Source organism: Nycticebus coucang, chromosome 17, assembly GCF_027406575.1.
Source record: "Nycticebus coucang isolate mNycCou1 chromosome 17, mNycCou1.pri, whole genome shotgun sequence".
Taxonomy (NCBI): Eukaryota; Metazoa; Chordata; class Mammalia; order Primates; family Lorisidae; genus Nycticebus; species Nycticebus coucang.
The window spans coordinates 73,224,450-73,238,590 of NC_069796.1; the positions used below are offsets into that span (position 1 = coordinate 73,224,450).

At 39.4% G+C, this 14,141-nt stretch overlaps 1 non-coding gene across 1 annotated transcript; it reads right to left on the reverse strand.

Annotated features, from left to right (window-relative positions):
• Positions 1 to 338: 338 nt before the first annotated feature.
• Positions 339 to 441, reverse strand: LOC128569353 (U6 spliceosomal RNA). The gene has a single exon (XR_008375316.1). It is a non-coding gene; the product is annotated as a U6 spliceosomal RNA (small nuclear RNA).
• Positions 442 to 14,141: the final 13,700 nt, after the last annotated feature.

Genomic DNA, 14,141 nt, shown 5'->3' on the forward strand with positions numbered 1-14,141 from the left:
GGCCAATCCTCTGGTTCTACAAAGTTGTCAAATATTTTGACTGCCTCTGGGCAAAAAGCCATGCCCTGTAGCTTGGGAATGAAGCTGTCATTATGCCCAGCCATCCTCTCTTTTTTTCACCCCTGATGGTCCCAGGCTGAGCATTTAATGGTTTGAGAACAGCAGCCTCCAGGGCCCTCTGATGTCAACAGTCAACTCGCCCTAGGCCACCCACTCAAAGCAAACTTAGCTAGAGGGAGTGTGTGCTGTCTCTGAGTTGGGGGTAGAAGTGATGGAAAGGCCAGGAGAGAGTGCAGAATGAGGCAGAGAAGAAAAACCAGAAACCTTTTTTTTTTTTTTTTAATAGGGAATGCTTCACAAATTTGCATGTCATCCTTGTGCAGGGGCCATGCTAATCTTCTCTGTATCGTTCCAATTTTACTATATCTCCTACCAAAGCAAGCACAAAACCAGAAACCTTTTTGTTCACATGGAAAACAAAAATTCATATGCTGGGTGGCACCTGTGGCTCAAAGGAGTAGGGCGCCGGCCCCATATGCCGGAGGTGGCAGGTTCAAACCCAGTTCCAGCCAGAAATTGCAAAAAAAAAAAAAGAAAAAGAAAAGAAAACAAAAATTCATATGCTGACTCCTTGCTGTACAGTTTATCTGCTATTACACAGTTTGCAAGACTCTTTCACATGCATAATCTCACCTGATCATTACACGGGATCTTTTGGTAAGCAGACCAAGGGTGAGGAGTCCAGTTTCCCAGAGAAAGAAATGTAAGTCCAAAGAAGAAATATGAATTGTTGAGGTCTTGGAGCTTGGATACACATCATGGCATGTAGATGCCAAGTCCCACTCTCCATGGTGCCTTCTTACTAACAAGCACTTGTGGGCTGTTTTTCTCACTTCTCAACTATATTTCTCACTTCCCTGCCTCTTCTTCCTGGTGGTTGTAACTCTACCACCTCCATTTCACAGCAGCCCCTCACAGCTTCCTCTATACACTGTCCTTGGAACTTGAACGGGGTCGCCAGATAACACTGGCCTAAGTTCTTATGGATCTCCAAATGTCCTGGCCTTGAGGTTTCACCTTCACCTGGAGCCAGGCTTGACCATGACACAACTACAGAAGTGGGGACTGTCCAAAGTTCTTAAGAGGAGGAATGGTAAGCCCAGGACTGACATTGATCAAAATTTCTGGGTTTGCAGAGAATGTTACTTGTTTTGATTTTATTTGATCCTCATTCTTTCATAATAATCATGTGAAACATCAGAGGACACGTTACTGAGATTTTATTAATATAATGAGAAATGGGATCCCAACAACATTCCGTGATTAAGAAGGTCACACACATGGTAGATGATGGCAGGGTCAGGCTGGGGTTCCAACAACATTCAGGGTCCCTCTTCAGCATCAATCACTGCACTGCACTGCACCACCTACGACCACACATGACCTACATCCTTCCAGGGAGGCAAAAGGTGTTTGGATAAGAAAATGGTGAATCATCAGCTGCTGGAGCTCAATCATCACAAGGAGACTGACTGGGAATGCAGATGATCTGTAGCACCAAATAAGCCAAAAAGGAATCATTTACTGTTAGAGAGTATATTTTCAGGTAAGAAATCTACCCATTCCATTCTAGTTTGTTCTGTTTAAATAAGAAGAAAGGAGGCTGAAAAGAAATGGCTATTTACTATTTCCTGTACGTTATCTCGCTTAACAACCCACTGTAATGTTATGCCTGAGTATTATTATCCACTTGGCATAAGTGAGGAAAACAGGGTCTGACATGTTATGTAATTTTCTTAAAGTCATACAGCTAGGAATTTACCTCCCCAAATGCTCATGAACGTTAGGGAGGGCTCCCGTTAATGCAGCGCAGTCTTGCCTTTTGGAAGGAAGAGTATAAATTCTGGCTCTCTACTTTGGTTGTGTGATCCAAGCCAGTTTTTATTTTGGTCCCTGAGAATCACTTTCCTCATTTCTAAAATGCAGATAATATACCTCCTTTTCAAGAAGGTCCTGAGAATTCATATCAACAGCTAACATTTGTTGAGTGTTTCCTAAATGATAGCTACCGTTCCACTTACTATCTCATTAGCTGCTCCAAGCATCTCTACAGGAGTGGGTACTGCTTTGTGAGCCCCATGTCCCAGGTGAGAAATCTGAAGCACAGAGCATGTGAGAGATGCGTCTGAGTTAGGAGCTGAGAGGCCCCCATGGTACAGTCCAGGCTCCCCACCACTGTGGCTGCTGCTCCTCTGATTTAAGATGACTGACATGTAACAGGAGCTCAATAACTAATATCCATTTTATCATCATGATGGCTTATAGCTAAAGTGAGCTAAGTGACCTTGGCACAGGGAATTCTCCAGGACCAATCCCCTAAACAGCTTAAATTACTCACATCAGAAACATAAATGAGAGAGGGGCGCTGAGTCCTTCACAGACAGCAGAGGTGACGTAGACATTGACAGGCTTTAAATGTCTGGTGGAGGCCAGAGAGAAGGATCTCATCATCCACATGGTGCCCCACTCATCTGTGCAAAGTTTGGGCCTCCCACGCTGTACGTCTCTTTCCCAGGCTTTAGTGGGAGAATGATCTTAAAACAGCTGAGTTCTAGAAACATTAAGAAGACAAAATCCTAGCACTCTGGGTGGATTGCTTGAGCTCAGGAGTTCAAGACCAGCCTGAGCAAAGTGAAACCTTGTGTCTACTAAAAATAGAAAAATTAACCAGGTAGGCACCTGTAGTCCCAGCCAGTCGGGAGGCTGAGGCAGGAGGATTGGTTGAGCCCAGTAGTTTGAGGTTGCTGGTGACAGAGTGAGACTCTGTCTCAAATCAAACAAACTAACAACAACAATAACAACAAAAAAAAAAACAGTCAGAAGACAGAATAGTATGTTCACTTATTTATTTATATTTTTAGAGACAGAGTCTCATTTTATCACCCTCAGTAGAGTGCTGTGGTGTCACAGCTCACAGCAACCTCCAACTCCTGGGCTTAGGCGATTCTCTTGCCTCAGCCTCCCAAGTCGCTGGGACTACAAGTGCCCGCCACAACGCCCAGCTATTTTTTTGTTGCACTTTGGCTGGGGCAGGGTTTGAACCTGCCACCCTCAGTATATGGGGCTGGCACCCTACCCACTGAGCCACAGGTGCTGCCCAGAATAGTGTGTTTATTAAAGAACAAAGTATTTGTAAGAAATAAATTTGATGTTACAGGGACACACCCAGACAGATACACAATTCTTCTTTTCTCTTTCTCTCATATGTTGCAAACAGGCTCCTCAGCAGCTGGTAAGCTGTTCCCTGTCCTCCCACTCAGCCAAATGTCACTTGTCCCTGCATCCCAACCTAGGCTCTAGTAATGGTTTCATCTTCCAAGAGACAGCTTGACTCAAAATGCCATCCAGTCCCATTGCCGGGGGAGAACCAGGGACTCATCCAGCAAGTAGGGACAGAAAACACGACAGCAGGGTGGTGTCTGTGGCTCAGTGAGTAGAGTGCCGGCCCCGTATACTGAGGGTGGCAAGTTCGAACCCAGCCCTGGCCAAACTGCAACAAAAAGAAAAAAGAAAACATGACAGCAGAGCCATCATCCCAGAACAGCTCTCCACGGTGAGCATCTGTGAGGTGCCTTGTGCCAGAGGTGGGGCTGTGACCTCAGAAAAATGGTGGCTTGTAAGGGGTTAGGGTGTTCCATGGGGCATGAGGGGTCTTCGGTCAGTATTAGCCTCTGGTCTCAGCCTCCCTTTCCAGGAGTTAAATATATGAGATAAGCCAGGCATTTTATGTTACTTGTTCTTCTCACTTAATAGTGCTTTGTAAGTACCTCACTTTATTTTACTCATATTTTAGCAAGAAACCCAGAGACCCAAGAGGGGCAGAATCTAAAAGTCTGAGAGTTATCTGACTTCCCCTTTCTTTGATTCCTTCTGCTTGTCAATTTCTGGTATGTACTCATGACACTCCTCTGTGGAAATGTCCATTTTGCCTCTGTAGGATAATATTTAGAAACAAACATATCTTACATCAAGCACACAAAGTGAACTCCGTGTGAGTTTAAAATGGCTTGCTCTTCTTTATCTAAAAACAGACCTGTCTCTACCCACAACCCTGGGAGTGGATCAGTGACCTCAGCTGAGCCAGTCGGGGCTTATTCCCTGTCTACAGAGCTTAGGTAAAAAGGTGAGCACATGACTCAAGCCAGCCAATTAGAATCCTTTCCCTGGATTTTTCAAACCAACTTGCATTGAGAAGTGCCCTTCTCATGTAGTTGAACCATGAGTTGAGCACTGCCCACAGCCATGGTTCCTGTCTACTGACAAGAGCTTGTCACAGAAAATGGAAAGCTAATAAGCTGCAAGGACGAGTTCAGTGGTTTCCTGCTTCTCCACTTTCTGGTTTTATGAACTAATAAATCTCCTTTTTTTTTTTCTTTTGGTATAAGCCAGATTGTTTAAATTGGGTTTCTGCTGTTTGACAAAAATAACGGCCAGTGTTTGAAATGTGGTGGTGTAGGGGAAGTATTAAGCCATCTAGCCTCCCAAATCTTGTGATAATATAATATAGTAGCCAAGGAGGAATGGACTTTTAAGGTTTACAGCACAGGTAGTGCAATGTGTTGCCAGGTTACCAAAAGAAAACAAAAATCCAATTCAAAATGGCTATTAAGAAAGGGAAAGTATTGACTCATGCAGCTGAAAAGTCCCAGAGTGACTCTCACAGACAGAAAGTCTAATCCAAGAGCTCAAATACTGTCACCAATAAAACAGGTTGAACCCTCCCATCTCTCCTGTCTGCCTTCTATGGTGTCAGCTTCATCCTTGAGCTCCATTCAGACCCCCAAGAAAATCACTGAAGGCAGGCAGACTCCTACCCCAATTTTGTCACCTGCAGCCACAGTTAGTTGTGAAACAAAGTAAAAAGTTCCAGTATGATAAGAATTAGAATTGTGCTTCCATTTCTTCAAATAATCTCAAAATCATCTATCAGCATGTGTGTGTGAGAGAGAGAGAGAGAGACTGTATAAGCATGAAAATGCATGAAAGGGTACCTATCATCAGACCATTAAAATTGTTTATATGGGGTGTGGAAGTGAAGACAAGGAAAGGTGGGTGAAAAACTTGGGGAGGAAATGTTCTTGCTAATGACAGTATTTACAGCATGTATTCGTTTTCCATGGCTTTTCCAGCTATTAGAGGCTGCCCACACTCCATGACTCATGGCCCTCTTCCATTTCTAATGCCAGCACTTTCCCACATTGCATCACTCTGGTCCTGTCTCTTCTGCCTCCCTAATCACATTTAAGGACCCTTGTGATTACACTGGGCCCTCTTGGATAACCCAGGACACTCTCTCCCACTCGGAGGTCAGCTGATTAGCAACCTTAATTCCATCTGCTACTTTAATTCTCCTTTGTCATGTAATGTAGCGTATTCACAGGTTCCGGGGATCAGGATGGGGACATCTTTGAGAGATCACTATTCTGCCCTTCTATACATTATGATCCCATTTGTGCAAACGTGGATACATAGATGCATAAAATAATGAAGTGGAAATGTATATATAAAGTGACAAGGTGATAAAGTGGAAGATGGGTCATTAAAATGATAGAGGTTATCACAGGAATAGAAGCCAATTCTCTATACCTTTTTCCTCAAATTTTTATGTATTGTTTTATCTTTCTGAATACTTAAAAACCTATGTACAGCAAAAAGCAATAATGCTAGTTTTGTTGGTGAAAATTATCGATTTCAGTGGGGCATGTGACCTGAACTGCCTTGGGTATCTGAAGCTCTAGACCCCAGAGGTCTATGAGAGACAGGAGGAGAAGCCCCAGAGGAAATCTGTGCCAACTGCATCTCCCTCCCATCGAACACCCTTCTCTGTACACAATAGAGGATGTTGAGCCAAGGCAATAGAAAAGCTCCCATCTGCTAATAATCCAATTAGAGAGATTCAAAGCCAAGTAACACATGCAGACTGATGGCTGTGCTGAAACATACTTTGCAGTGGCTTCACATAGAGCTGGGGAGGCAGGGAACGAAGGCAACTCTGAAGGTCTCAGATTATGTGTCCCAGAGGAAGTCACTTCCTCTCCTTGTCCCCACAGCCTACACCAAAATGGCTCCTCATGTTCGAGCCCATTCAGCCATCCCATACCACATTCTTGGTCACTCTCATGGACATTCCTTTCAACCTCTCCATTTCCTGGTCCCAGAGGGTCAGCACAACCAGCAGCCCTGCAAGAGCCCCCTCTCACCATTAATTTTTGCTCTCTAGAAGACAATCTGTAACATTAGCATTCCCTGAATCATGAGATATTTGTTAGATGATTAGTGAATCATAGAATTCTATGGTCCAAACTTGGGAAGGTGGAGCTAACAAAATTAAATCCATTGTTTCTCTGCAGGACCCCCCAGAGGTGTGGACATGCTAATGTGCCCTGCAGTGTGCTGTAATACTTCAGGAGGCAGCTGTAGTAAGCACTTAACTATGGGATCATGTAACTAAATATAATTGATGAGACAATTGCTTCATATGTTAGAAACAATGTTTAAAACCTTTGTATGATGATAGGGCAAGTTAAGAACTCGGCCCAAAAGAGCTTTAGAGGTCAACTAATCCAACTACTTTACTTTAAAGCTGAACAAAGGCAGAGAGGGGAAGTAACTTGCCTGAAGTCACATAGCCAGTTAATAGCAAATGTAAAAATCTCTTTCCAGTGTCCTTCCCTGCTCATTATTTTATGACATTCCAATTTACCTCCACTACACACAGAAAGGAGGTACACTTTGTGTGGCAGATCACAAATCATCCTTTGACACTTTAAACTAGTGGTTCTCAACCTTCCTAATGCCATGGCCCTTTAATACAGTTCCTGTGGGTTGAGACCCACAGATTGAGAACTGCTGCAAGCGTTACGGAATACCTGTTGTGTTGTCCATTGTAGGCATTTTAGGTACCATTGTCAAATGACTTGGGTTGTTTTGATTTGTGATAGTGATTAGGCAGCAAGATGTGTAAAATTGTAGTGCACCTTAAGGATCTCTTTATCTGACATTCCACCTGGAGCATAAATTTTATCTATGGAAATCCAGGAAAAAATGATTATAGGGTTTTAAAAAACTGCTTTATTAAATTTTGTTATATAATAAAATACATATTATTAATAAACTACACATTTACAACTTACAGCTTTGACATGTGTATACAACAATAAAACTATTACCACAATCACAATAGTAAGTTTATCCATTATCCCTGAATATTTCTTCATGCCCCCCTGGGATCCTTCCTTGTCACCCTTCTGCCTCCTCACCCCCAGGAAACCACTGATCTGTTCCCTATCAGTGTGGATTAGTTTGCATTTTCAGGAGTATATATGGGGGGGAAGCAGAAAGAGGGACGGAGGGAATTGGGGTGGGGCCTTGGTGTGTGTCATACTTTATGGGAGCAAGACATGATTGCAAGAGGGACTTTACCTAACAATTGCAATCAGTGTAACCTGGCTTATTGTACCCTCAATGAATCCCCAACAATTAAAAAAAAAATACAAATACAACATAAAAAGTACTTGTTTGGGGGGGGTCTTGCTTTACTGAGCATAATTATTCTGAAATGCACCAGTATAGTTGCCTATATTAATAATTTGTTCCCATTTACTGTTAAGTAGTATTCTATTGCATGTATGTACCAAAATTTGTTTGTGCATTCACCTGTTAATGAACTTTGGGGTAGTCTTTAGTATGGAGATATTACAAATAAAGCCTCAAGGAACATTCATGTCCAAGTCTATATGTGAACATATTTTTTTCTTCTCTTGGGGAAAACTTAAGAATGGAATGGCTGGGCGGTGCCTGTGGCTCAGTGAGTAGGGCGCCGGCCCCATATGCCAAGGGTGGCGTTCAAACCCAGCCCCGGCCAAACTGCAACAACAAAAAAAATAGCCGGGCGTTGTGGCAGGCGCCTGTAGTCCCAGCTGCTTGGGAGGCTGAGGCAAGAGAATCACATAAGCCCAAGAGTTAGAGGTTACTGTGAGCTGTGTGAAGTCATGGCACTCTACCCAAGGACAGTACAGTGAAACTCTGTCTCTGCAAAAAAAAAAAAAAAAAAAAGAATGGAATGGCTGACTAATCTTTTAGATGTATATTTAATTTTTAAGAGCAATGGCAAATGTTTTTCTGAAGTGATTATAGCATTTTGCATTTGCAACTAGAGTATATGAGAGTTCAAGTTCCTCCACATCCTTGGCAGCATTTGGTAAGGTTTAGGTTTCAGAATTTTAGCCATTCTAATAGATATCTAGGAACATTTCATTATGAGTGTAAATTGAATTTCCTTAATAATTAATAGTATTGACCATTTTATGTGCTTTTTTGTTATTTGGATATCTTCTTTGATGAAATGTCATTTCAAATCTTTACCTATTTTTAGCTAATTTTTTTCTTTTTCTTTCTTTTTTTAAAAAATGTTTTATATTCCCTTATATTCCTTTTCTTTTTTATTACCTTTTTTTTGAGACAGAGTCTTACTCTGTTGCCCTCAGTAGAGTGCTATGGTGTCATATCTCATAGCAACCTCAAACTCTTGAGCTCAAGCTTGCCTCAGTCTCCCAAGTCACACCTGGGTAGCTTTGTTTATTTTTGTTTCTTTTGTTTTCTACTTTTAGTAGTCTGAAGTCTCATGGTTGCTCAGGCTGGTCTCAAACTCTTAAGCTTAAACAACCCACCTACCTCAGCCTCCAAGAGTGCTAGGACTATAGGCATGAGCAACCATGTCCAGCAACTGAATTTTTTTTCTTATTATTGAGTTATGAAAGTTCTTAATATAGCATGGATACAGATACTTTGTGAAATATATGTTTTGAAAATATTTTTCTCCCCATTTGTGGCTTGTTTTTGATTCTTTTATCAGTGCTTTTAAACAGGCAAAAGTTTTCTAATGTTTATGAAGTCAAATTTATTGAGGTATAGTTTTCTTTCTTACACCTCTGTCTTATACTGGAAGTCAAGGTAAGAACAGTGTCAAAGAATAAGAAAGTATTCTCTCTCCTCAATTTTTCTGGAAGAGTTAGTATAAAATTGTATTATTTCTTCCTGAAATGTTGGGTAGAACAGCAGAGTCATATAGGTCTGGATGATATCTTTGTGGGAAGATTTTTGATTACAAATTCTGTTTCCTAAATAGATTTAGGCTAATTCAAGGCTATATATTTATTGCTTCTTGAGTGAGCCCTGGTAATTTGAGTCTTTTAAGACAATATGGTCAATTTATCTGGACATAATTTTGTTTATAACATCTCCATTATTATCATTTGAATATCTGTAGAGGCTTTATTAATGCTACCTCAATGGTTCCTGGTACCTGGTAATTTGTGTGTTCTCCCTTTTTTTCCTGAGCAGTTTGGCTACAGTTTGTCAATTTTATTGATCTCAAAGAATGAGCTTTTGTATTCCTTCTCAATTGTTTAATATCTTATATTAAACAAAAACACTGATTTTTGCTTTAATTTTTACTACTTTCTTTTTATACTTACTTTGGTTTTAATTTGCTCTTATTTTTCAAGTTTCTTATGGAAGAAGATGAATGTATTAATTTGAGGCCTTTTCCTTCTTCTAACATAGCCATTAGTTCCCATAAATTTTCTCCTAAGTACTTCTTTTATTGCATTTCACAAATGCTAATATGTTTTGTTTTCATTTTCATTCTGTTCAAAATAATTTTTTATTTCTCCTTTTATTTCTTTTTTGTCTTGCTAAACTTCTGAACAGATGTTCTACTTCATGAGATAATGAAGGAGAACTTCCCAGACATGCCAAGAGATTCTGAAATTCAGATAGCACACAGTTTCTGAACCCCACCACGACTCAACCAGAATAAGACGTCTCCTAGACACATTGTAATTAACCTTGCCAAAGTTAAAAATGAAGGAGAAAATTCTGAAAGCAGCCACACATAAAAAAAACATAACCTACAAGGGAAAGAATATTAGAATGACTGCAAATCTCTCTGCTGAAACCTTTCAAGTGAGAAGAGGGGGGGTCATCAAATTTTAATCTCCTAGAACAAAATTACTTGCAACCCAGGATTCTATACCCAGCAAAACTGAGTTTTATTTATGATGGAGAAATTAAATACTTTAATGACATTCACATGTTGAAGAAATTTGCCATACCTAAAACAGCTCTCCAGGATATTCTCAGACCTGTCTTCCAGAATGACCAGTGCAATCCTCCACCACAAAAGTAAACTCACTCAGAAGCGTTTGATCAAATTCCAACTTCCACAGTGGTGAAAGGATTAAAAATGTCCACTGGACTTTCAAAAAACTTGATACTCAAAATTCTACCAGGCTTATTAATATTTACAATTGTTGTGAATGGCTTAAATTGTCCTTTAAAGAGGCACAGGTTGGCTGACTGGAAACAAAAACTCAGGCCAGATAACAGCCGCATACAAGAATCTCATCTTAACCTTAAAAGATAAATATAGACCCAGGGTGAAGGGATGGTCACCTATATTTCAAGCAAATAGAAATCAGAAAAAAGCAGTTGTTGCAATTTTAGTCACAGATACAATAGGCTTTAAACCAACAAAAGTAAGGAAAGATAAGGATGGTCATATCATACTTGTTAAGGGTAGCACTCAACATGATGAGATTTCAATTATTAACATCTATGTGCCCAACCAGAATGCACCTCAATTCATAAGAGAGACTCTAACAGACATGAACAACTTGATTTCCTCCTGCTCCATAATAGTTGGACATTTTAACCCTCCTTTGGCAGTGTTGGATAGATCCTCCAATAAGAAGCTAAGCAAAGAAATTTGAGACTTAAACTTAACCATTCAACAATTGTATTTAACAGACATCGACAGAACATTTCATTCTAACAAAACTGAATACACATTCTTCTCATCAGCCCATGCAACATACTCCAAAATTGATCACATCTTAGGTCACAAGTCTAACCTCAGCAAATTTAAAAGAATAGAAATTATTCCTTGCACCTTCTCGGACCACCATGGAATAAAAGTTGAACTCAATAACAACAGGAATGTGCATACCAATACAAAAACATGGAAACTAAATAACCTTATGCTGAAGAATAGCTGGGTCACAGATGAGAATGAGAAGGAAATTAACAAATTTTTGGAACAAAAGGACAATGAAGACACAAATTATCAGCACCTCTGGGATACCACAAAGGCAGTCCTAAGAGGGAAATTTATAGCACTGTAAGCCTTCCTCAAGAGAATGGAAAGAGAGGGAGTTAAAACCTTAATGGGACATTGCAAGCAACTGGAAAAGGAAGAACACTCCAATCCCAAACCCAGCAGAAGAAAAGAAATAACCAAAATTAGAGCACAATTAAATGAAATTGAAAACAAAAAGATTATACAACAGAACAAGAAATCAAAAAGTTGGTTTTTTGAAAAGTTAATAAAATAGGTAAACCTTTGGCTAACCTAACAAGGAAAGAAAAGAGTAAAATCTCTAATTTCATTAATCAGAAATGGTAAAGACAAAATAACAACAGATTCCTCAGAAATTAAAAAAAATTTAATGAATATTACAAGAAACTTTATTCTCAGAAATACGAAAATCTGAAGGAAATAGACCAATACTTGGAAGCACACCACTTTCCAAGACTTACCCAGAATGAAGTGGAAATGTTGAACAGGCCTATATCAAGTTCTGAAATAGCATCAACTATACAAATCTCCCTAAAAAGAAAAGCCAGGACCAGATGGCTTCACATCAGAATTCTACCAAAACTTTAAAGAGGAACTAGTACCTATATTACTCAACCTGTTCCAAAATATAGAAAAAGAAGGAATACTACCCAACACATTCTATGAAGCAAACATCACCTTAATCCCCAAACCAGAAAAAGACCCAAAAAGAAAATTATAGACTGGGCAATGCCTGTGGCTCAAAGGAGTAGGGCACCAGCCCCATATGCTGGAGGTGGCGGGTTCAAACCCAGCCCCAGCCAAAAACTGCAAAAAGAAAGAAAGAAAAAAGAAAATACTTACCCAAAATCTTAAATTCTTCACTCAAAATCTGAGGATCAAAGAAAAAAAAAAAGAAGAAAATTATAGACTAATGAATATTGATGCAGAAATATTTAATAAGATCTTAACAAACAGAATCCAGCAACACATCAAACAAATTATACACCATGACTAAGTAGGTTTTATCCCAGGGTCTCAAGGCTGGTTCAATATACATAAATCTAAAAATATAATTCATCATATAAGCAAATTAAAAAACAAAGACCATATGATTCTCTCAATTGATGCAGAACAAACTTTTCATAATATCCAGCATCCTTTCATGATCAGAACCCTTAAGAAAATGGGTATAGAAGGGACATTTCTTAAACTGATAGAAGCCATCTACAGCAAACCCACAGCCAATATCATATTCAATGGAGTTAAATTCAAATCAAATCATTTCCACTCAGATCAGGAACCAGGCAAGGTTGCCCATTGTCTCCATTGCTTTTTAACATTGTAATGGAAAGCTTAGCCATCACAATTAGGCAAGAAAATGTGATCAATAGTATCCACATAGGATCAGAAGAAATCAAACTTTCACTCTTCACAGATGGTATGATTGTATATCCAGAAAACATCAGGGATTCTACCACAAAACTCTTAGAAGTGATCAAGGAATACAGCAGTGTCTCAGGTTACAAAATCAACACTCATAAATCTGTAGCTTTTATATATACCAACAATAGTCAAGCTGAAAAAACAGGTAAGGACTCTATTTTGTTCACAGTAGTACAAAAGAAGATGAAATATTTGGGAGTTTATCTAATAAAGGACATGAAAGATCTCTATAAAGAGAACTATGAAACTCTAAGAAAAGAAATAGCTGAAGATGTTAACAAATGGAAATACATACCATGCTTATGGCTAGGAAGAATCACCATTGTTAAAATGTCCATACTACCCAAAGCAATATGTAATTTTAATGTAATCCCTATTAAAGCTCCACTGTCATACTTTAAAGATCTTGAAAAAATAATACTTCATTTTATATAGAATCAGAAAAAACCTCAAATAGCCAAGAGATTACTCAGAAATAAAAACAAAGCAGGAGGAATCACGCTTCCACACCTCAGACTATACAATAAATTGATAGTGATCAAAACAGCATGGTACTGGCACAAAAACAGAGAGGTAGATGTCTGGAACAGAATAGAGAACCAAGAGATGAACCCAGCTACTTATTGTTATTTGATCTTTGACAAGCCAATGAAAAACATTCAGTGGGGAAAAGATTCCCTATTTAACAAATGGTGCTGAGTGAACTGGTTGGCAACGTGTAGAAGACTGACACTGGACCCACACCTTTCACCATTAACTAAGATAGACTCTCACTGGATTAAAGATTTAAATTTAAGACATGAAACTATAAAAATACTAGAAGAAAGTGCAGGGAAAATCATTGAAGAAATCAGCCTGGGCAAATATTTTATGAGGAGGACCCCCCCACACACCGGGCAATTGAAGCAACACCAAAAACACATTACTGGGATCTGATCAAACTAAAAAGCTTCTACACAGCCAAGAACACAGTAAGTAAAGCAAGCAGACAACCCTCAGAATGGGAGAAGATATTTGCAGGTTATGTCTCCAACAAAGGTTTAATAACCAGAATCCACAGAGAACTCAAATGTATTAGCAAGAAAAGAATCAGTGATCCCATCACAGGGTGGGCAAGGGACTTGAAGAGAAACTTCTCTGAAGAAGACAGGCACATGCCCTACAGACATATGAAAAAATGTTCATCATCCTTAATCATCAGAGAAATGCCACTCAAAACTACTTTGAGATATCAGTCTAACTCCAGTAAGATTAGCCCATATCACAAAATCCCAAAACCAGAGATGTTGGCATGGATGTGGAGAAAAGGGAAAACTTCTACATTGCTGGTTGGAATGCAAACTGATAAGTCTCTTTTGGAAAGATGTTTGGAGAACACTTAGGGATCTAAAAATAAACCTGCCATTCGATCCTACAATTCCTCTACTAGGTATATATCCAGAAGACCAAAAACCACATTATAACAAAGATATTTGTACTAGAATGTTTATTGCAGCCCAATTCACAATTGCTGAGTCAT